Source organism: Phoca vitulina, unplaced genomic scaffold (genome assembly GCF_004348235.1).
Source record: "Phoca vitulina isolate PV1807 unplaced genomic scaffold, GSC_HSeal_1.0 scaffold4, whole genome shotgun sequence".
Classification (NCBI taxonomy): Eukaryota; Metazoa; Chordata; class Mammalia; order Carnivora; family Phocidae; genus Phoca; species Phoca vitulina.
In genome coordinates, this window is record NW_022589707.1 from 26,076,405 (window position 1) to 26,097,964 (window position 21,560).

The 21,560-nt window shown below is 40.2% G+C and overlaps 1 protein-coding gene across 3 annotated transcripts in view; it reads right to left on the reverse strand.

Moving 5' to 3' along the window:
• The window catches only part of MET (MET proto-oncogene, receptor tyrosine kinase), a 243,581-nt gene that overhangs the window by 94,529 nt on the left and 127,492 nt on the right, over window positions 1–21,560 (reverse strand). For 2 of the 3 annotated variants that reach the window (XM_032401723.1, XM_032401725.1), the window contains exon 1: window positions 19,653–19,913. The exons of the other annotated variant lie outside the window; for it this stretch is intronic. The gene's annotated coding sequence lies outside the window, so the exon portion shown is untranslated. Of the gene's footprint in view, window positions 1–19,652; window positions 19,914–21,560 lie in introns of those variants that run through there. 3 annotated transcript variants of the gene reach the window in all.

A 21,560-nucleotide genomic window follows, 5' to 3' on the forward strand; every position in this document is an offset into this window, starting at 1 on the left:
AATCATGCACAGAATACACTGGCATTCAATAAATATAGCTACCATGCTTATCCTAAGTTGTGTTTTAGCCAGTTTTTGCATGCCTTTGTCAAAAATGAGGAACTTGGCACAGTCCACTGGTGAGCCCACTCCAAATACTTGGTGACTGTGTCATCACCATAATACTCTCAGTTTAAATATTGGTATTTCTTATTTTTCCACCCTTTGGCCATTGTGGTTTTCCTCTAAACCTGTCTCAAGTTCTTGAAGTCCTTAAGTTGTCCTCCAAGGCAAAAGCCATGGTAAGGGCCTTCCATGCTAAGGAAGAACAACAAAAAAGGAACCATTACTTTACCACTTTATTTATTTTATTTATTTTTTTAAAGATTTTATTTATTTATCTGAGAGAGAGAATGGGAGACAGAGAGCATGAGAGGGGGAGGATCAGAGGGAGAAGCAGACTCCCCGCTGAGCAGGGAGCCTGATGTGGGACTCGATCCCGGGACTCGATCCCGGGACTCCAGGATCATGACCTGAGCCGAAGGCAGTCGCTTAACCAACTGAGACACCCAGGCGCCCCTCTTTACCACTTTAAAGAAGAGCAAACCCATACCCCCACTTAAGTTTAGCAAATAAAGATATAGGATTTCCAGTTGAATTTGAATCTCAGATAAATAATGACTAATTTTTTTAGTATAAATATGTCCCATGAATATATTTTATGTGACAATCCTAGTTGCAAGCAAATGAAGAAAAATAAGGGAACAATTACCCTTTTTACTAACAGAACTCAGATTGAAAAGATTTTGGCCATATTTATCTATTGGTGTAGAACAATATTTTTAAGGTTTTTGTAGCACATGTTGCAAAACTGCATATGATTATTTTTGTTATTTTTGTGTTGTTGCGGTGTGTCTAAAACATGCTGTTTTCAAAGTGATTACCAGAGTAAACTGTTCCTAACAGGTGATTTTAAATATCATGTGAAGGTGTAACTATGTGAAAGGGAGTAAAAATTCTTTTATTTTTTTAATTAAAAATCAAGGAAAAGTTTTGTGTGCTTGTGGAGAAAAGTTATACTGTGTATGGCAGCCTGTCACTGACATGAAATTTCTAAAAAAAAAAGTATCCTTAGATTGTATACTTTATTTATAATAAACGAGCTTATTGAAAATTCACATATGGGGCACCTGGGTGGCTCAGTCGTTAAGCGTCTGCCTTCAGCTAGGGTCATGATCCCAGGGTTCTAGGATCGAGCCCCGCACTGGGCTCCCTGCTCGGCAGGAGGCCTGCTTCTCCCTCTCCCACTCCCCCTGCTTGTGTTCCTGCTCTTGCTCTCTCTCTCTCTGTCAAATAAATAAATAAAACCTTAAAAAAAAATTCACGTATAGGTGGCTATAGGAGAAAAGAAGTTAAACTAAACATGGTGCAAGAATAATTTTCATGTGTTATAATTAATTAATGTTTTAGGGGCTCCTTTAAACACTGATGCTTGATTATTATACAAATGTTATTTCTTTGAAAGAGACCTAAATAGTGCTTTTATTCAGATTCTTATCCAATATTGCATCCTTTCTTCTTCCAAAAATCATTTTAAAAGTTGAAAATGATTGTATTATAGCATCAGAAAAAGCCAACTGTGCATTTTCTAGTTGTAACATATGACTGAGACCATTATCTGACTCTGATCTGGTAAGAATAAAGATAAAAAGAATAGAATTTCATTATATTCTCAAGATTATCCCTCATACATTCGTAATCTGTTAGTAAACATCTTTGTCCTTTTAAGAATTGCTGAAAGTATTCAAGTTCTGGGAAAGAAGAACAAATGGACATTTGTTTTAACATTGTACATATTGTAAAAAGTCCTGTTGAGAAAATACATTGAACTGTCAGAGTCCTGAATGATTGGACAGGCTTTTGTCCCATTAATAAGTTGTAGGTCGGACAAGAATGTTTCATTGCCCTTGAATATGTGAACATTGAACTTTCACTGTTAAGAAAGTGCTAAGATGCTTGAAATCCTATAAAAGTAGTTAAAAATAATTTTCAGCCTAATGGATAAGTGTAATTTTATAGTCCAGATTGTGCACAAGTGCTACCAGATTTTCTTCAATTAATCCAGGAACAGTGAATAACATGAAACTACAAATCATGTATGCGAAACATCATCCTAAGTATGTAAGTTAAAATAAAATAAGCTTAGCAACTTTTTCCAGTCATATTCAAACACAGGGTTGGAATAGGATAAACCTGACTGAACAGTCAGAATGTGAAGCATTGAAGGGAGACAAGTTAGAGAGGAAGCTGGTACATTACTCATTAATGAATCAGACATTTCCCTCCCTTAGTGTTTGAAAATGTCCTCAGCACAAGGCATGGTAAATTCCAAATTGGGGAGAGCTGTGCTCAGAATTGGGACTATATAACTGATCAATCTCTCTGGTGTTATGTAAAGCAGAAATCAAATACTTGTGCGAAATGGTGGTGGTGAGTGGACCTCATTTCTGTCCTGGTAGCTGTCATGTAAAGACAAACCAGTATCCAGGGAAAGAGAGAGAAGGGTAGAGGCACAGGGGTGCTAAAGGCCAGGCCCTAACCCCCAAATAGGAGTTAAATCCATGTGAGGTGGGCATTACCCTATAACTCTATTTTCACTTCGTTCTTAGGGTAGGTCTGAGAACCTCCTTGGAAATCAGAGTTAGCAAGTAGATTCTCTGCCAGGGGAGTGAACTAGGGAGTTTCTCAAGGTAAATTTTGTCAGTATGTAACATTTTCTTTTTCAGGAAAAGTAGAAAAAACTTTTAGAAATCATAAAAAAACTGTGAATGGAAGGAATAGCCAAACCTAGTCATATTTTACATAGATGTGGATCCCTTGGGTAAACATAATGCAATTCTAACAGTTGGGAGAAAAAAATAAAAACATATCACTATATTGAGATCAATATATAATCAGAGAATAAAAGAATCAAACAAAACTTTCTATAAAAAATATTTTCAAAGGGACAGAGAATGCCAAGAAAAAGCTATCCTTGTTAAAGAAAAAGAGAACAGTACAGGGGCACCTGGGTGGCTCAGTTGGTTAAGCGTCTGCTTTCAGCTCAGGTTATGATCTCAGGGTCCTGGGATCTGCTCAGTGGGGAGCCTGCTTTTCCCTCTCTCTCTGCCCCTCCCCCCTCTTGTGCTCACTCAGTCTCTCTCTCTCAAATAAATCAATAAAATCTTAAAAAAATAGAACAGTACAGAAAAATAAGTACATAAGTACAAAATCCAATTTCTAAAACTCAGTAAACACTTTGGATCCTTGAAAAATCAATAAACCAAAAGGTTAGGACAACTTAAAGACAACTTTGCTCAGGACTGCACTTATATAACTGATCAATTCAAGGAAAAATAATCCAAGGCAGTTGTGTGTGTGTATGTAGGGGGTATGTGTGTTTGAGGGAGAGAGAAACAGAAAGAGAATAGACAGGGCAAGACATTAAAAAAACCAAAAACTTTTCAACCATATTGGTGTTACTTACTGACTGGCAGTCCCAGCCTCCCGCCCCACTGTGCTATGAAGTGCTATAAAGACAGGTGCACATTGCTGAAGGAACAGAGAAAGAATAGCTAATTGTGGCAGAGAAAGGCAGGGCCAAGGAGTATGCTAGCGTGGAGGTACTACTTGAGCCAGGTTTTGCAGGTTAAGTTGGAGTTGCTTAGGCATAGTAAAAGCAGGGGACAGACAGGACACACAGCTAGGCACCTCAGGGAGAATGTGCAGGCTGTTTAGGAAGCTGTAACTGGCGTACAGACTATGTGGGTTGGGCTGGGTATGGATGAAACTGGAAGATTAGGCTGGGGGCCACATCATAGAAAGCCTTATACATCCTGTTGAGGGATCTATAGTTTATCTGTAGTGAAGTCACTGGGAGGTTTTAAGCAGGAGATGGAAACGAGCATAGTACTTTTAACTATGTATTAGAAAATTTTGGTCACAGTGTGGTGAATGGACTGAAGTGGAAAGAAGCTAGAGGCCAGAAGACATGACAGAAGGTCACTGCATCTGTCCAGGCAATAGAAGATGAAGATTAGTAAGAGTGAAGACTCCCCGATCTATATCTTCATCTTTATTTCCAGAGAGTCCAGAAATCCATCTCTCAAGCATCAGTTTTGTATGTCCAACAGCTACGTAAGACTAAATCTGACAAATATTAATTGAGGTCTTAATATATGGGAGGTGCTTGGGAGTGAGGGTACATCAGTAAACAAAATGAACACTCCTGCTCTTGTGGAACTTACTTTCTAGCACTTAGATCCAGACAACAAATTATACACGTGGTGTGTTACATGTTGATGAGTGTTACTGGCAAAAAAAGAGAGAGAGAGAAAGAAAGTAGGGTTAGAGGATCAGGAGCACATAGAAGGAAGGTGGTGGGAGAGGTCTGTAGCTTTGAAAAATTGGGAAGCCGGCTTTTAGGGAAAGAGTTGAAGGAGGAGAGGACTTAGCCATCTGAGACATGAAAGATTTCTTTTTTTCTTGCAGAGGCAAGAGGGACCTAACTGAAAGCATGCCCGGTGTGTCTGAGGCACAGCAAAGGCCAATAAGCCTGGACCCTGGTCCAGGAGATGAGATAAGATCAGAGAGGACAAAGAATCAGTCCATATAGGGCCTTGTAGGTCACTGTCAGACTTGGGCTTTTACTGGAGTGAAATGAGGAGCTGTTGGAGGGTGTTGAGCATGGGAGTGAATATATTTGAATGGAATCACCTTGACTGTGTGTGGAAGAAGACTGGTGGTGGCAGGGGAATGGGATAGGGTAAGAATAGAGAAGTGAGATCGGTTAGGAGGTTGCTGCAGTAGTCCAGGTGAGTGATGGCGGTGGTTTGGGCTAGAAAAGATGGTGTGCGAAGAGGTAGTTGAATTCTGGTTATATTTGAGACAGAGCTATGAGGATTTGCTAATGGATTTGGAGATGAGGTGTGTGAGAAAAAAGCAGTCATGAATACTCCAAATATTTTGGCTTTCGTAACAGAGAAAATGATTTTGCCAGTTACTGACATAGAGAAGCTGGTAGGTAGAGCAAGTTTGGCAGGAATGTATGATGATCAGGGCAGGTAGTTCTGTTCATGTTCGAGATACTTTTTAGGCATCCAATTGGAGATGTTGAGTATGCAGTTATCCAACTGAGTCCTTGATTTAAGGAGAAAGGTCTGCACTAGAAATTTAAATTGGGAAGTTGTCTGCACATTGATGGTATGAAAAGCCATGAAATAGGATGAGACCACCAAGGAAAGAAGAATGCAGAGGAGGCCTGTGTGCCAGGGCACACCAAAGCTGGGAAGAAGAAGGCAAATGAGACAAACAGTCAGATGTCCTTCTGACACCTCATTTACTCCCATGAAAACTTGTTCTACCACTCCATATCCTATCTCAATGCCTAATATTTCTCACTTTTCCAGGGCATCATTCTTGACTGCTAACTATAGGTATTTTAAATATGTCCATCTGCTTCCATTCCCACTGCCACCCCTAGTTGAGGGCAGTGTCACTTCTTGCCTGGATTAGGACAACACCTTCCTACCTGGTATTCCGACTCCATTCTTGCTCCTGATCATCCATTCCCCAATGTACCAAAGATATCTTTCTAAAATGACAATGTGATTATGTCACTTTGCTCTTTAAAAATAGTTCAACTCCTTAGCACAGCTTAAAAGCCATGCATGATGTGGCCTCTGCCTAACTCTCCAGCCTTGCCTCTTGCCATTGCCCCCCTAGAAATCTAGGCTCTAGCTACCCTGCCCTTCTTCAGGTTGCTGAAGCAAGCTATGTGCTCTCCTGTTCTGGGTCTCAGCACACATGGGTCCCTTTATGGAATACTCTTGTCCTCACCTTCACCTGGTTAACTTATTCTCTCCTCAAGTCTTAACATAGGTGACACTTCTTTCAGGAAGCCTTCTATGATACCTCTCTCACCCTCTAGGAATGGATTAGAAACTGTTCCACATGCTCACATATCAAACCTGCCTTCTCTTTAATTAGACTTTATTATGTTGTGTTGTAATTTACTTATCTGTATCTCCCACTAGACTGAAAGATCCATTTTTAGCCCTTAGCATAGTGCCATTACATAGCACTTGGCAAGGATTTGTTGAAGAATGGGTAATGAAATGAATTAATAAAGAATGACCCTGAACAAAGACTCTGGCAGTATGGATATGATAGGGAAAAAAGACTAGCTTAGAAAGATATTAAAGAGAAAAAAATTATGTGACAATGATCCAACATGGATTTTGATCATAGGGGAAGACTAAGAAGTCAGGTATGTCTAAAAAATGTCTACCTTGGGTGTCATAAACAAAGGTAAGGTAAACAGGTAGAGAAAAGTTTTGGGGGAAAAAAAATAGTTCCGTTAATAACTCTGAGGTATCTGTTGGTCGTTCAAGTGGAAGTGTCCATAAGATAGTTAACAACATGGGCATGGTGCTCTAGAGCAGAGGGAGTTAGAGCAGTTGTGAACCACTGGCCCATCAGCGTAGTTGAAGTCATGGAGGTAAGTGAGATCACCTATGTGCATGTTCAGTATGTAGAAAGAAGGAATTTAAACTTTAGTTGTAAAGTTCAAATCTAAACTTTAAATGTAAAAAGGAAAGTCTGGTATTTCAGAAGCAAGAAATTTCAAAAAGAAGGAGCAATATGTATGGTGTCAAATCTCACAGAGGGGTCAAGTGGGATAAAAACAAAATTGTCCATCAGATTTGGCAATGAGGAAGTTGCTGGTTATTAGAGTGAAGGCATCTTCTTGGTAGTTGGGAACAGACTGCTTGAGCGTAATGAATTAAAGAATGAATGAGAGTAGAGACAATGAGTAAGAAATTATTTTCAAGAATTCTAAATTTATTTAAAGGGTAAGGCAGAAGTAGGAGTGAATACTTAAGGTAATTGTATCAGAATATCTGCATATGTGCTTTTTTGCTTGAAGCAGCATTGAGTAAGGACTGAATGAAAAAAAGTGAGGGAGATTTTAAAAGATGGGAGGGATTGGTAGGGAGGGAAAAATGGAGCAAGGTGCTCCAAGATGTCGGGGAAGAATGGAATCAAGACCATAGGCTGAAGAGACTATTTTATCATTTGAGACAAAAAGGAGGGAGGTAAAAACAGGTGACATGGAAACTATCTGGGCTTCTGTTTATTCTCTAAACTATAAAGGGAGATATTATATGGAGAATAAAGGAAGTCAAAGAGATTTCAATAGCTTAAGAAAATGGTGAAAGTTTGGAATCATTGTGGGAATGAGGAAAATGAGAAATGACCAAAACAAAAGTTTGCTTGAGGTGATACTCATCCTAATACACAATGCTGATTCCAATGGAGTGTCCAAGCAGTCAGCAAGGTAGATTTGGGAATTAAATGGTTCTATAATCATGACCTTGGTAATGAATTCCTTGTAATGTTTATATAACTCATCAGATCTATGGGCCTTTATTAAAGGGCAATGCCAACATTTGATTATTTTTATTTCAAAACAAATTTTATTGAAATCTGCAAGGAATAATTTCAGGGAAAAGAAAAACATACTGAAATAGTTACTCTGCTCTCTTTTCTTTCTTTTCTTTTTTTTTTAAAGATTTTTTATTTATTTATTTGACAGAGAGAGAGAGAGACAGCGAGAGAGGGAACACAAGCAGGGGGAGTGGGAGAGGGAGAAGCAGGCTTCCCGCCGAGCCAGGAGCCCGATGTGGGACTCGATCCCGGGACTCCAGGATCATGACCTGAGCCGAAGGCAGTTGCTTAACCAACTGAACCACCCAGGCGCCCCCAACTCTGCTCTCTTTTCAATAAAACCAACAATCTGAAGATGTTAAAGAAACGAATCAGATATAATGATCATCTAACTCTGAAAATTAAAACCCACTTAGGAATTATGAGGGAGGCTTGATCCTAAATACCAGTCTAGTTATTCATTCAGAATCTTTAATAACATTTGGAAAGTAATTAATCAACTTATGACATAGACTCAAGGGCTGTCACCTTTCATTGCTGTTAATGAAACTGTCTGGGGTTTTATTTGCACTCTTCTGGTGATTTAAAGAAAAATCTTTTTTGTAAGTTCTTTGAAGAGCAGAAGTATGTTTAAAATCATTGATTTCTGATGTATAGATTTCAATAAACAATCCAAGTATGTGTTAGTAAAACTGAAATAAAATTTAGAAGTATCTTAATTTTGACATGACAGAAAGTGAATTTCTGAAAAATCTAAAATGTGTATTCATTTCTGTTAGTCACACACTTTTTTTCGGTCAACAAACTTTACTTCGGCTGCTTCTTTATATAATTCAATAGAACTTAAAATATATACTGTACTATTTTATACTTAATAAAAAAACCCAGCTAGGGTATTAATATTTTAAGCCCAAAGGTTTGTGCAGGCCCTAAATGATTCTATTTGCTTGCTGTCTTTATCTTAACTAGACAGTGGTCAGACCATGAGCAAACCTTGGACACTGCAGCAGGAGCTGAAGGGATTCTGCCTGAATGTGAGGCCACAGTCAGGTAACAGCTGCCCATCTAAGACTCTCAGAGGAACAAAAAGACAGAAAGTGAAGACAGAGCCTGATAGAAGCTTTCCTCAAGTTTAGACCACTGTCTGAGTTTGTGTTTAGAACATAAATGTAATTACTACACATACTCCAGCATGAACTCTGTATAATCAAAGCCCAAAGAAATAATCTCAAGAAAATACCTGAAAGAATATATATATATATATATATATAGCCACAGCAGATGGTATTCCAATAGAGAATAGTTATGGATATAGTTTTCAGGGCTGTAACTTTTGATCCCAACAGTAATTGATGCATTATAATGAGCTGATGTACTAGAAATTTCTCGTTAAGAACATGGGGTAAAAAATCTGTAGGGGCGCCTGGGTGGCTCAGATGGTTAAGCATCTGCCTTTGGCTCAGGTCATGATCCCCAGGTCCTGGGATTGAGCCCCATGTTGAGCCCCACGTCGGGCCCCCAGCTCAGTGGGGAGTCTGCTCCTCCCTCTCCTCTGCCTCTCCCCCTGCTTGTACTCTCTCAAATGAATAAATAAAATCTTTTAAAAAAATTTGTAAGTTTTCTTGGTTTTTCTTTTAATACTATGAATTCTTCTAAGAATATAGAATTTCATTTGTAGTGTTTGCGAGTAGGTAATAGAATGCTTAGAGTATGCCTTGAACACTCAGAATAAAAGTTCCCTCTGCTTCCTGCTACATAATGCTGCTATTCTTACTGGTATCTGAGGGTAGAATAGACTAAGAGGCCTGATCTAGGACTGGGCAGATGATAGCCTTGCTTCTCCCAGAATCAAACCACGTGGCAAAGTAAGTTCAGACTTTGTTTACCTATCACATGCTCCACCATTTTCCAGTGAGTGTCCCTTGATTCCCCGCTCAGTTTTGACCAGCCTTTTTCCTATTTGGAAGGCAGCAGCCTGATTCCTAATTGTGATACTCTCTTCATTACTTGCAATGCACCCAAGCCCATGACCCTTCCACGTATCCACCCACCTCTCCCCTCCTGTAACCTCACTGATCTAACACCCCATTAAAACTTCTAAGTCTTCTCCTTCGTTATCTATTTTCTCTATTTGTGGCATGAGAGTTATCACAAAAACCTTCTTAAATTGAACTACAGATTTTCAAATGTATAAATACAAAGGCATTTGGCTGCTTATTTATCAGATTATGAGAACTTTTAATTAGAGCTTTAAAAATCATCTAAATTTGAATATGCACATATTGATATATGATTATTACTGATGGTTTGATCAACTATCGACAAAGAAATTAAGCATGTCAAAACTATATAAATAAGTTATTTCTTATACAGTGCTATCGTAATTAAATTTCAAAACAAGTTTAATGATGGTATATGTATTTAGTAGACCCTCAGGCTCACCTCAAAGAACCTCTATTTAAAGACCATAATAACACGATTTTCCTTTTTCTCCCCACCAAGATATAAGAAATCACCAAATTCTGTCACCCTAACGTCATATAGAAACAACACCTTTTTGATCAGGAAAGGTTTTCTGAGGACAAAATGTGGGGAGTAGTTAGAAATACACAACAAGGGGCACCTGGGTGGCTCAGTCGTTAAGCGTCTGCCTTCGGCTCAGGTCATGATCCTAGGGTCCTGGGATCGAGCCCCACATCGGGCTCCCTACTCTGCGGGAAGCCTGCTTCTCCCTCTGCCCCTCCCGCTGCTTGTGTTCCTTCTCTCATTGTCTCTCTCTCTCCCTCTCTGTCAAAATAAATAAATAAAATCTTTAAAAAAAAAGACAACTTAAAAAAAAAAAAAGAAATACACAACAAGATATCAAGAAAGATCTCAATGCCCATGTTTCATTACAATGCCTTCTTCTAAATACTTTCTTTTAGAGAGAAGGAGTTGCTGTCTCCATAGACGTCAGTACTTTAATCATGTGCATTTCAATGGAACTTAAAGCTACATATTTGTGCTGAGTCCATATGGGAAGTCTAGTCACCAGAAAATACACACTCATAAACAGGAAGTCTAACTACAGTAAGAAGGTGTTTTTCTCCACACAATAGAGTTCAAAGATGTGTCACCTATGTAATCTGGAGCAAAACCCAATGCCCCCATTATTGTTGAGTATCCCTCTCTTCCCTCCTACATTATGGCAACTTATGATTATAGCATTACGTTTTCTAAGCCTGTTTGAACTTGCTTGTAGATACAAACGACCTGCCCTTTTCTGTGCATAGCTTTCAATCAGTAAGCATGTCAAGGTGGGAGGAAGAATGGCAGGAACAGTAAGAGGGAAAAAAATCAATTTTCAGAAGGCATATGGTAACAACTGAATATTTAATCTAATTAGCCTAGAAATGCCTTCCTATTTTCAGCACTCTTTGCAAGGCAGTTCTTTCATGGTACAGAATGAATTTCAATAAATGTCATATATTTAGTTTGATGGCTTATTTTTAAAATTTGTCAAACCAGGTCACTGACTCAGAATATATTCATTCTGAGACATGACAGATGGATACTGCTATTGAATAGAAAGACTGACATTAGCTGGAAGGTTCTGGGCAGAAGAAAAAGTCATTTAACATTCAACAAACATTTACTGAGTACCTACTGTGTGTTAGGATAAAATGATAAATATTTGGACTTTATCTTTTTTTTATAATAGAAAAAGGAGTGGTGCCAAAATAATTTCCTTGGGGTTAGTAAGGATTACAACTAAATACTACTTGGTCTTTAAAAGTACTTACATTTTTCACATTGCATCAGAAAACTGCATTAGCACTCATTCAAATATTCATTCTGTTATGGTTGTGAGATTTTAGACCTAATTCAGATTTTTGAAGATGCTGTTTACTGACCCTTAGCAAAAACCAACTTCCTATTCTGGAACAAAAAGGCCTTACATGGCTTCAAAGATTTCTTCGACATCAAAGAGCTTAGAGAGACATACAGTTTATGGATAATGATTCAGGATTTAGTGAATCAAAAACACATGGATTAAATTTCCTTTAAAAGACCCCTAGGTTTAAATTTTAAGAGCTAAAATGTTGGTCTAAACACACATTGGTCTCAAGAAAAGCCAAAACTTATTTTTAAAGATAGTTTGAATTGTCTTGTGGACCCAAAACTTGGCTGGATTTTCCTTTCTCACATGATTAGACTTCAAAGGAGACAACCTGCCTTCTGTTAAACAAATTTACCCCACTTCTTTCTTTGCCTTGTGAAGACTACATTACAGCGGACCCTTCAACAACATGGTTGGAACGGCATGGATCCACCTATACAGTACAGTACTGTAAATGCATTTTCTCTTCCTTATGATTTTCTTAACATTTTTTCACTTTACTGTAAGAATACAGTCTATAATACATGTAACATAATATGTGTTAACTGCCTGTTTGTTATTGGTAAGATTTCCAGTCAATAGTAGGCTACTAGTAGTTAAGTTTTGGGGGAGTCAAAAGTTATATGCAGATTTTTGACTGGGCAGGGGGTCAGTGCCCCTAGACCCCATGTTGTTCAAGGGTCAACTGTATTTCAAAGGTCTCCAGCTTTGAATGTTCTTGATATTTTCAATAAAATATTAAAATTCAAAACATCCCATGATCTTATGGAACAATGGCAGTACTTTTCAGTTCCTTCAAGTCAATTCTTTTTTCTTACATACAACTTCAAAACTGGACTGAGATTTTAGATCCAACTATCGGGGAACATGGGATCACTTCAAAACAGGAAAAAACCACTGATATTAATATGTGCACTGTTTCATGGTATATTATCATATTTGCATTTAAAATAGTAGGAAGAAATACAGTACATAATCTTCCATTCTAACACAATGGCCTTCCAGAAGGCCACTAGCCTGGGCATTTCACTGAGTTTTTAGGATTAAAGGAAACAAGTTAGTGCACAACCTGTGAGCTTTCATTCCTTTGGAAAAATAGTTTGCCATACTGATCTGATGGCTTCTAAAGGGCACTTGAAACCAATGCTGTACACGTTTTGAATTTCAATGGTACATAAATAACAACTAGTGAAGTTCAGGCAGATCTAAAACAAACAAAACAAAACAAAACAAAAGCACCAGTATTCCAAAGAGGGAGTTTATCCTGAATGAGAACTTGGAAATGAAATCTATGCGTAAAGTTACGATGAATTGAGGTTTCAGAAAGTGACTGTTTCATGTTAAGAATGAAAAAAGTAGGGCACCCGGGTGGCTCAGTTGGTTAAGCGACTGCCTTCGGCTCAGGTCATGATCCTGGAGTCCTGGGATCGAGTCCTGCATCAGGCTCCCTGCTCAGCGGGAGTCTGCTTCTCCCTCTGACCCTCCCCCCTCTCATGGTCTCTCTTTCTCATTCTCTCTCAAATAAATAAATAAATAAAATCTAAAAAAAAAAAGAAAAAAGTAGATTACCCTTTAGTTCACAAATATACATAGCTGATAGAAAGTATATTGGTTGATGAATTTAGAAAAACAAGTATGTCCCAATGGGTGATGAATTATATAATATCTTTTTTTTTTTTTAATTGCTAAGCTAATTTTCTAGAGGGAGGAAAAATCTGAGAACTCTAGAAGATAAAATACATGGCAGAAGTGGCTCTGGGACTCTTTGGCCATGCATGCTGCTGAATTTAACAACACCTGAAGGTGACACAGGGGACCAATTGGCAGGTATAGTCATGGCTAAGGATTGCAAACAGGACCACCAGAAGCCAAATCTGGCACACAGATTTTTGTCTCTCCATCCTGCACAGTTTTAAAGATGCTGAGTCAACATTTTAAAGCAGAGAGGTTTCTAGCTTCTGAAAATTTGATAGACACTACCACAGGGGCCCATGCCACATACTGTGCTTCATGGCAACTCTGATGATGCCAAATGCTGGCTGCCTCCTGTTAGGTGGGCCTTTTTCTTTTTTAATTTTATTTTATTATGTTATGTTAGTCACCATACATCATTAGTTTTTGATGTAGCGATCCATGATTCATTGTTTTCGTATAACACCCAGTGCTCCATGCAGTATGTGCCCTCCTTAATACCCATCACCGGGCTAACCCATCCCCCCACCTCCCTCCCCTCCAAAACCCTCAGTTTGTTTCTTGGAGTCCATATTCTCTCATGGTTTGTCTCCCCCTCCGATTTTCCCACCTTCATATTTCCCTTCCTTCTCCTAATGTCCTCCGTGCTATTCCTTATGTTCCACAAATAAGTGAAACCATATGATAATTGACTTTCTCTGCTTGACTTATTTCACTTAGTATAATCTCCTCCAGTCCCAACCATGTTGATGTGAAAGTTGGGTATTCATCCTTTCTGATGGCTGAGTAATATTCCATTGTATATATGGACCACATCTTTATCCATTCATCTGTTGAAGGGCATCTCGGCTCTTTCCACAGTTTGGCTATTGCAGACATTGCTGCTATGAACATTTGGGTGTATATGGCCCTTCTCTTCACTACATCTGTGTCTTTGGGGTAAATACCCAGTAGCGCAATTGCTGGGTAGCTCTATTTTTAATTTTTTGAGGCACCTCCACACTGTTTTCCAAAGTGGCTATACCAACTTGCATTCCCACCAACAGTGTAAGAGGGTTCAGGTGGGGCTTTTTCTAAGCAGGCTATTGGTCCTTAGTGAGATGGTTGGTTTCATTCATTTAGGTTACCTGTTGCAAACCTTTTTTTTCCTTTTTTCTTTTTTTTTTCTTAATAATCTCTGTGGTCCATGCAGGGCTCAAACTCACAACCCTGAGATTGAGTTGCATGTTCTACTGACTGAGCCAGCCAGGCGCCCCCTCTTGGGCTTCCCCCCCCCCCGCCGTTTGCAAATCTTGATACAGGACATAGGCAGGGCATAAAGGGGCAGAAGAAAAGAGGAAGAAAATCCAACAGAGTGGTTTGACATTGGAAAGGGAAAAGAAAGGAGAGAGAGAAGAAATAAAGAAGTGCACAGCAAACACAGGCTGCATATATAGACAGCAACTGTCTCCTTTGCTGTCTCCAGATTCTTACTATGGAAGGAATCGGAGACAAAGGCTATGGGTATTACTCTCAACAAATCCTTTTGGGCCAGGCTCACAGTGTAGAAAATAAGAAGGAAAACTGAATGGAGCAATAACCTTGATCAAGGATGGCATGCAGACATGGGAGCAGGTGAATGCAGGAAAATACCATGGTTTTGCTTCTTCCATATACCATAAACCAAGGGATGTGGGCCACTCCTTCATTGTCACCTTTGAGACTGCAGTAAACTATGGCAGGCACTGTCCAGGAACTTCCCATAAAAAATCAGGGACTCCCAAGTAGAGCCGTGCAGGCTGTGCACTGCACAATTCCAGAGACAACAAAATAAGAATGGCTCTCCCGAGGGTGCAAAGTAGAAGTCCTGCTCCAGATATCCACACAGCTCATTCTCTTATGTCCTTCAGGTTCTAGTTCAAAGGCCACTTTAAAAGTGAAGCCTTCTCTGACTCTACTACTGAATTTTTCAATTACCACTCCACCCTCTCTTATCCTTGAAGGTCCTCACTTTGCTTCCTTGCAGCTCTTACCACCACTCACAAACACACCTTTTTATTTATGTATTTTATTTATTGTTTGCCTTCCTCAATATAGAACAGAGCATCATAATGTTAGAGATCTTAGTCTGTTTTATTCTCTACTGCTTTGCCAGAGTCTAGAATTATGGCTGGTAGGTGCTCAATAAATTTAGCTGAATGACTCCTGAATGACTAAATCCTCAGTCATATTCTTAAGAGTATAGGAACCTGGCTTTCTCTAGAACTTGTGATTCTCTGACCACATTTTATAACTGCCCTGATCATATTCATAAAAATACTTTGTTGTATTAGAAGAAATATATTTTCTTTTAAAAAAAAAAGATCTTTATTCATTTTATTTGAGAGAGAGAGGGAGAGTGCGCGTGAGCACAAGTTGGGGGAGAAGCAGAGGGAAAGGGAGAAGCAGACTCCCCGTTGAGCAGGGAGCCTGATGTGGGGCTTGATCCCAGGACTCCAGGATCATGACCTGAACTGAAGGTAGATGCTTAACCGACTGAGCCACCCAGGTGCCCCAGAAGAAATATATTTTCTTTTCTTTTTTTTTTTTTAAAGATTTTATTTATCCATTTGAGACACAGAGGTACAGAGAGAGAGCGAGTGAGCATGAGCTGGGGGAGAGACAGAGGGAGAAGGAGAAGTAGGCTCCCTGCTGAGCCAGTAGACCGATGTGGAGCTCAATCCCAGGACCCTGGGATCATGACTTGAGCCGAAGGCAGACGCTCAACCATCTGAGCCACCCAGGCACCTCAGAAGAAATACATTTTCAAATTCTATGGATCATTATATAATTTATATGATCCATAGGCTCTTTTTTTTTTTTTAAAGATTTTATTTATTTTTAAGTAATCTCTATACCCAATGTGGGCCTGGAACTTACAAACCCAAGATCAAAAGTCACATGCTCTACCCACGAAGCCTGCCGAGAGCCTCTATATGGCCCATTGGCTCTTAACATGTATTCTATGGGCCCTGTAGCTATACAACTTATTACAGAAATTAAAAACAATATGCATAACCTGCATAAATGTAGTTGGGCAAATTTACACAATCATAGAAGAAATATGTATACCTGGATATGCAATTAGTCAACTTTTTTTTTTCCACTGAGCTCACACCTCCTGCTACAAATGCCACACATGTGATTTTTCTCTCAATTACATTTTACAGCTTATAAAAACACTTTCTTCATTTTGTCTCTTGAAAAACAAAGGATCTGTAGTAAGATTTTACTGGATGTTTTTATTGAAACAAATCCCAAGGGGAATATACTAAACTGTTAAACACAGCTGAAGAGATATCTGAGAATGGGCTTTCTGATAGTAGGATAGATTACAAAATTACTCACAGCTCTTAATCTGATAACAGGAGCAGAATGCCTCACACATTTGAATGAAGGCTTTTTCTGGTATGCTTTACTACAAAAAGAGAAAGAACAAAAAAGAGAACTGGAGAAACAGAAGGTGAGAAAAACTCTAGAGACTAGAAATGTTACAATCATCATTATCACTAACCTAAGGATCCCAAACTATGCTTCAGCAGAAAATGCTTCAAATAGTTAACCTTTATTGATGGCTGGGCAGAGGTGCTGTCCAGATGGCATGGAGGCTAGGCTCAAACACAGTTCCTTACCTATAGGCAGGAAAGGTTATAATATTGATATCAGCCTTGTCTATTTTGTAAGGTTGTTGTAGTATCAGAAAGAGGATATGCTCAGAAACAGCTTGAAAATTTTAAGAGGTCTTTAAGTTCCAATCTTTAGATTTAAAAAAAAATTTCTATTATTTAAATGGGATGATTTCTAATGTTGTCCTTTTCATGTTATGTCCCCTTAATAATTATGGATCTTGGTTCTATTTTATATGTGTTATTTATCTGAATATCTAGATTGTAAACCCTTCAAGGGCAGAGATTTCATTTCTCCCTTTTTAAAAAATATTTCTCTAGTACCAAACACATATGATGCTCAACATACAGTTCTTAGCTATTTTTGGTGAGGCAAATGTGAGCCTGGCAGCAACTCAGTGCCAGTTAAGAAAAGAGAATCAAAGTGATCCTGAATTGACATTAGTATATTTATCATTCATTACTAAGAGGTTACTATTTCTTTTGCACTGAGCAAAGCCCATGATAAAACTGCCCTGAGGGCTCATGTCAAAGACACCAGTTTCAACATACACCAGTGAGGTAAAGGAGGTTAATTTCCTGATACTTGAGTTTCTTGATATTTTCTTCCCTTAAGGCAGCACAGTTAGGAAATTTGGTATCCCATTAACAAGCACAGCAGCCCGAGGAAAATATTAGGGATGATGGGGAAAAGAAAGCATAGCTGGCTCTGGTGAGCCTAATGACAGTGAAGAAGAAACCATGAAATTAGAGTGGAAAAATGGGGGCACAGAAGGGTTTGGAAGCAACTCTGACCCAACCAAGGGGAAGGGATGAAGAGGAAGGGGCAGAAAGATGGGAAGTGCTCTGAATGTGTACGTGTATGGAGCCCTTTACTTTTCATGGGTGTGTCGCCATAGGCACTGGTGTAGTTACCTAGAGAAAGTTGTGTGTCTTGAAAGGAATAGCCCTTTTGAGTTATCCACTTTATTCTGAGATGACCACATTTGAGAAAAAGTTTATTTGAGGCTATTATATAGATTTGTAAAAGGAAAATTAGACTGTTATTTTGAATTATTATTTTTTTAACCAACAACTAAGAAAATTGACTTGAAATGTATTTCTTAGTTTAACTCACCTTAAGACAAATTTTTAAAATGTTGAGATTACAGTGGGACATATGCTTGTACAGTCTTAAGGAATTTATAAGATAAGTGTATTTCTCCTGCTTAGAAAAGTGTCATTTTCTTTTTATTGTAGTTTTAAAAGTCACGAAAATATTATCAGCTCTCATATTGACCTGCTGTGGTTAATCTTGTATATCTTTATCATTCAGATAAACCTCACCCATTAATTCTGAAGGCATGGAGTGCACATCTAATGTTAACCCTTACTGTGATGTATTAAGAACAAAGCAATCTTTGAAAACGTAGTACTCAGCAGATCATCTTCTATATGCTATAAAGTCCATCATGTTAAAATCAAAATATATTTAGGTTAATAATTATAGGCTTATGCACAGTCAAGTTTGAAACCTGAACAGGTTTTCTAAAACAACAGCATATTTTATAGGCACTCACACACATTTTTGGTACTACAAAAATTTCTTAGGGGTAATGTGTTACTGGTATTATTCAGCTGTTCAAAAAGAATGAACATTGACTACATCACAGACTTGCAGTGTATGATTGGAACCACAGCACCTCACTTCTGTTCTATTATGGAAGTTTACATGCGAAAACAAAGCCCAATAAGCTTAGAAATAGAAAGGAAAGCTATGTACATGTAAATAATCTAAGCACCACTTAACAGTTTACATAAAAACACAATTTATGTCCCAGTAGCACAGAGAAACATGATGTACAACATTTTCAGATCATCTTCATGCAGAAAAAATGCATTAGTCAGCTATAATAGTTTAGCTATAAAGGAAAATGTTTTTTCTGGATCCATTTGCATGGCAATGTCCATGTGTCTGGCTGATGAAAACGACAGAAAAAACCACCCAACTCTACAAAATGTGAACAGTGTTCTTAAAATTCAGGAGAGGGTCCATATAGTCTATATTCTCTCTAATGTCAGTTTTTACAACCTCTCATATTCATTGACCATCTTAACTTGGCGATTATAGTATCCTGATTATTTTGCCTAAGAGAGTTGACAATATTTCATTCCGCCCCAGAGCTCCTCTGAACGTAAAACTGTGATAAGGTAAAATATACTGGGCAACTATTCATGCATGAGCCACTGGAAATCTCTCCAAAGGCCAAATTAGTAAATGGCTCTTTTAAAACATAAAAGGTATGAAATGGCAAACCATACTTTAGAGTAAATCCTGTATTGGCAATAGTCGGTGAAAATACTTTCATTGGTGCTTAAATTATTGGGTCAATACTAGTACTAGCTAGACTGCCCGACCTCTGGTTATAATCTAGTTCACCTAATAAGATAGATGTCCTCCACGCAGCCCCAGCAAAGAGATAAGGTAAGATTGAAAATGATGGATCACAAGCCCTGTGTATTTGCCAGAAATGTAGAATTCAGATCTTCACAAAAACACCTGCCCCTTGGAAAGATCCTCACGTATTACAGATAAAGCAGGGCTGGGAACAAGGAAACCCACTCGGCTCGAATCTTGCCTGCCGCATCACCCTGGGATAGGGTGACCAAATCCCTTTTCTAAGGGCTGAGTCAGATCACAGTCTTGAAACTTGCCCGGCCATAACAGTCATACATCACCCCTTACTCCAACGCCCCTCTCTCTCCTGAGTCATACAGGTGGCCGTCAGAAGCAAACCCCTACAACGAAAAGCCCTACTGTAGTTTACACCTCTCCCCGGCCACATCCCTTCAGTTTCTGAAGCCCTTAACTCGCCCACCCTCCCTGGTCTTGCCCTCTGGAACAGCTCTCAGGTCTCTCAGGGGAACAAAGAGCAGAACGCTGGGGCCGAAGGGTGGGGTGCGGGGTCCGAAGCGAGCTGTAGCTTTACCTTGCGGTGTCCGAGAACCGCGGAGAAGTCAGTCGCGCAGAGACCACCCGCGTGCTCCGCGCCTCGCCGCCGCAAGTCAGCTGTCGCCCCGCATCTGGCTTGCGCCCTCCGCTGGGTTCAGCATCTGGTCACAAAGCGCTCGGGGAGCTCCGGGCGGCGAAAGCGTCCGGGTCACCTGCGGCGGGGCCGAGCCGAGTGCTGGGTCCGTCAGCCGGCCGCGCTCCCTCCGCCCCTTCTCACCCGCGCCCTACCCGGCGGGTGACTCAGCCGGGCATCGGCGCGCGCGGCCCGTGGCCGCCCCGGGCGCGTCCAGGCGGGAAGCACGGCCGGGCGACCCGACCGAGGCGCTCGCCCGCCTGCCCTCCCCAGCACGTGTCCGTCTGTCTCGCGCGGGGTCGTCAGCCTCGCCCGCCGGTCCTAGGACCGCTGAGGTGGGGACTGGAACCACCCAAAGGGGGAAATCGGCCCCCGCCCTTCCTGCCGCCCGCGCGCCGCGCCAGTCCCCGCGGGGGTCGCGTTTCCTCCCGCCCCTCCCCTGCCCCGGCCAAGGTGAAACTTTCTAGGTGGAGAAGTTTTCTCGTCCTGTCTGCGCGCTCTCAACTCCCCCAGCCCGGGCAGTTTGAAGTGAGCACAGCTGGGGATAAGCGAGTCCGAGTCTCCCCCTCCTGGCGCTCGCGCGGCGAGCGTCAACAGGCGCCAGAACGCCAGGGGCGCCCACTCCGCGCACACTCCGCGCACACTCCGCGCACCCCCGCGCGCCGCCGGCGGGAAAAGCGCGACGCCCAGTTCCCAGTCTCTCCCACCGCTCTGTTAGCCGCTGGGCACCGAGCGGGCTAGAGAGTTGGACACCACAGAGACAAGGAATTCATTGTCAGAGACGGAGGTAGGAGTGGATGGAGAATTGTCCCAATGATTTCATTATGCAACGATTATCCCCTACTATAACTCAGATTTCTGGAAGGAAGAACAACACAGGAGGTTAGCCCTGAGGAAACTTCAGCTTCTTTCACCTTTTTTTTTTTTTTTATAGCAGGAAACAGGCTGATTAAATAACTAGGCAAACAGCAATGAACAAGCAAAACAGAACAAAAGTTTAATTCTTGAATGTTGAAATCCTATGATTAAAAATAAAAGGTTGTGGGAGCCTAGTGAATTGTATTGGGATTGTGTTAGGATAACTTTTTTATACTTCGCCATGTCTATCAAAATTGACATTAACTTTCGAGAGAAAATGAACCCTCAAAGGTGACAGAATCTAAGGAACAGCATTGCCTGTTAGGTCTTAGCATTCTCCTTTCTGACTTGCATAAGGGCTTGTCAGACCATGGTATCTGTTATTGAGTCATGGGACAAAACAACATTTACTGTGCAGGTTCAGGAATTATTTACTACAGAATGAAAAATAGAAAAGTATAATAAGAATAGTTGTCCTTTTCCTGAGAGCTTACTATGTGTCAGGCACTTTCTCAGGGACTACACAGAGCAATTTCAATCCTCAAAAGTGATTACCTCATGATTCCCCAATTTTATGGGAAAGGAACTTTCCTATTACATAATACTAGAGCTCTGCATTGAACTATTTTGCAGATGAGGAACCTGAGTGCCTAAGAGTTCCTAAGAGGATCACACAGCTGGTTGGTAAAAGAGGTGAGGTTAGAACCCAGCTCTCAAATCCCAGTCAGGTGTTCTTCATACCATGCAAAAAGGCCGAAGCCTAGCAAGGCTAAATAAACAACGCAGCCCTGCTGAAAGTTTCCTGATATCACATGGCATAATTTAACAATGGCTATGGTTATTGGTTATCTAACCGTATTGGTTACATGGTTATTAAATGCTGATTTATAGGTTGAACCACACTGGTCCTATTTATGGACAGATCAGTTATAGATTTGGGGTTCAGTACCAACT